The sequence below is a fragment of the Lactuca serriola genome, chromosome 4, assembly GCF_051521515.1.
Source record: "Lactuca serriola cultivar US96UC23 chromosome 4, Lser_US96UC23_V15, whole genome shotgun sequence".
Classification (NCBI taxonomy): Eukaryota; Viridiplantae; Streptophyta; class Magnoliopsida; order Asterales; family Asteraceae; genus Lactuca; species Lactuca serriola.
Window position 1 is genome coordinate 327,449,707 of NC_136411.1, and position 3,497 is coordinate 327,453,203.

Sequence of the window (3,497 nt, forward strand, 5' to 3'; positions counted from 1 at the left end):
ATTTTGTAACACTTGGAATCCTGGTATGTCCAATATGGCCCCTTGTGTTTTTGATATTTTCATTTTGGTCCTTATGTTGTACATGAGGCGTACCACATGGTACGCTTGGCGTATAAGTTGCAAAGTGAGTACGCATGGCGTACCACATGGTACGCTTAGCGTACTCATGCGAGGGTTAGACAGGGTTCCGGACACGTATACGGGGCGTACATGTGCTTAATGAAAACCCTAATTTTCGAGAATGGACACTATATATTCATCCTTATGGATTATGAAAACCTTATTTCTCAACCTCCTCTAACCCTTAAGCCTCATATTCGAAACCCTAAGCCTCTCATTGTGTTTTGAGCTCATTGTGTCCATTTTGGTGTGCTTTAGTCCATATTCAAGAAGTAGAAGCTTGGTGCAAGGTGGTAGATCAAGAAAAAGCTTGTGGATCTTGACTAGTTGCTTCATTTCCAGCTTGTTTGAGGTATAAGGCAATGAACTTGTTCATTTTTGGCTTAGATCTATTATATACGTTTTGGTCACTTTTGGCCCCAAGGATGTGATCTAGTGGTTTGATACCACTCCAGGAGCTATGAGTTTCCACTCTTGGTGTTTTTGAGGTTCTGGAATCTGGATTCATAAAGTTGGCACCTTTAGGGTTTAGATCCATTCATGTCTGATTTTATGTCCATTGAATGATATTAGGGTGTTATATTTTGAAGTTGGGTCTTTATGGGGCATGCAAAGTTACCAAGTCAGTGACTTTATGGTTATAGACACTTATTAGGACTTGGATATGTGGTTGGGCTTGTGGTCTTAAGCGGTAAGTGCTTAATGTATAATTTGGATTATTGGGTGAGTACATTGGGCGTATAAGTCTATACGCATGACATACAATCCATTTAGCAAGTATGCCTAACGTACAGCTGAGTACACCTCACGTACTTAGTCTGTTGGGCTTAGCGTTTTGGGATTCAAGTTTGGACCATTTTGTTGGGATTGGATGCTTGGGTTCTTGTTGGTCTATATGAGTATAAGTATTTTGGACTAGAAAAAGTTGTTGGACTTTAGGGTAAGGCACATAAAGGGGTTTGGGCCCAATTTGGAAAATTGGGCCATAAGTGGGCCTTGATTGATTAATTGGTTTTGGGCCTTTTTAGATTGTGAGTTTGGGCCTTAGTCTTGGACCAAACTAGGTGAGGGGTAAAATGGTCTTTTTACCACAAGTATGGATTGTTGGATATATATTGGAACCTAAATGTTAATTCGGTGTTATTTCATATTGATAGCTCAAGGATTCGTCGGACCAACAACTAGGGATTTTCTAGGAGATTCAGCAGTCGAGGTAAGTTTCCTCATTGGGTTTAGCGGGTCTAAGGCACCAATGTTGACCCTTATTGTTTATGTTATGATGCTAGGAGTCTGCGTGACCCTTGCATGTGTTACGTGCTGCTATGTATACCGGACGGGGCTCGATGTCGGGCGAGGCCCGATGACTAAAACATGTGCTATCGTTTTATGATCTTTGTATGTTTTAGCATGACTATGTGATATATATATATATATATGTGTGTGTGTGTGTGTGTGTGTTTGTGTGTGTATGTTTTTTTGTGTATAGTGGGTGGGGCCCTATGTCAGGTGGGGCCTAAGAATAACATATTTATATACCAAGTGGGGCTCGATGTCGGGTGGGGCCCAATTTAGGGCGGCGGCCCAGTATGTGATTTATTATTTATGGTATAAGGTAGTTTGGGGAACTCACTAAGCTTTGTGCTTATGGTTTTCACTTTATGTTTCAGGTACTTCTGGTTCCAAGGGGAAGAGCTCGGTATGACTGCATCGCACACACCATATGGATTCCGCTTTTGAGATATTACTTTGATTGATATGATGTTTGATACACTTATTTTCATTTGGTTGTATGGATAATGTTTTTGGAATACTTTTCTATTTAATTTGAAAAATGAAATTTTTAGACCATATTTTGGGACGTTACATGTTTTAGGTACGAACTAATCCATCATATTGTAATTCTTCATTCTAGGTGGCCACCACATGGTAGAGCCTAACCATGGCGCGGCCATGTTTTCAAAGATACTTGGATTTAAAAGACCCGCTATGTCATGGGTATATATGTCACAACTTGGAAGTTGTTTTTAATGAAACTCTAATTTATGGGCTTTGTGTCTTATTTAAAGGAATGGGGAGACAAGGGTTTATTCATCCTCAACCTCAATCACTCTCAAAGCCTCAGAAACCCTAACCCTTATCTTCTTTGAAGCTTTTGGAGCTCATTTGCAAGTTTTTGGTATTTTGAAGGAAGTACAGGAAAATTGTGTGCAACAGACCAACGAGAAACACTCTCTAACCTCTGAAAGCACCTTGTTGGACCATTTGTAAGGCTCTTGATCTAGTCTTTTATCTTCTCCATAGAGATCTAGAATTATTTTTCTTAATAAACTCTTTCATTGGATTTTGGATGGAGCAAAGAGATAAAGTTTGCAACTTTATAACTCTTAGGAGTCCCAAGGACCTTATATCTCATAATATATGAGAATTGGTTGTGATTTGGAAATCTTGCATGAGATTTAGGTCCCTTTTTTCTCTTTTGACCTAGATTTGAGGAAGGACATGCATGGGGCAGGCATATCCATAAATTTCACATTTTTAGAGATCAATAGGACCCTTAAAAGATTTCTAGAAAGTTTGGCCATGTATCTCTTGTGATTAAGGACTTAATGGATGAGTTGTACATCTTAAATGACCTTTAGAACCTAGGTTTCGAGATCTTGTCTTAATGGAGTGTCTGAATGGATAAAGCTGGAAACTTTATCCATCAAGATGTTGGGAAGGAGTAGATCTGGGCTTTTGAGCCCCCAAATATGAGTTAAGAGCAGATTAACTTGAATAAGCCATTCAGACTGGTCCCCATGGCATGACATTAGGTTGCCACGACGTAGTGGCCAGAGACCAATCGACTGTCTTGTCGTTTTGTCCCCACGGCGTGGATGAGTGTTGATGATGTTGAATTTATCTTTGACCGTTGACTGATAGTTTCATTCCATCTAATTTTATTTAATCTTCATGCATATCTTCTCTCTCTTTTTGTTTTGTTATTTTTCACCTTTTATTGGGAACTTTCTAGTCTTTTGAGCTTAATTGCAGGATTTATCAAAGGCTATTCAACATGGAGGAATGCATGACCTTTGGAAGCTTGCGATTTGCTTGTGGACTTGAAGTTGTGCGATTGGGCTTATTGTCAACATGATCGAGGGAGCAAGTTGGGCTTAATTTTGGATGAAGAATGGCGATGATGATGTGAAGAGAATTTGAGATATAGAAGATCAAGGAAGCAATAGGCCATTTTAGGAGAGTTAAGAAGACACAATTGGACTATCAAGAACCTTTACGTGTGGGCTGGACCATGAAATAAAGGAGCAAACTAGAAGGTCAGTCAAATGGGCCAAATATCCCATTCAACAACATCCACGCGGTCCACGTGGATCTAC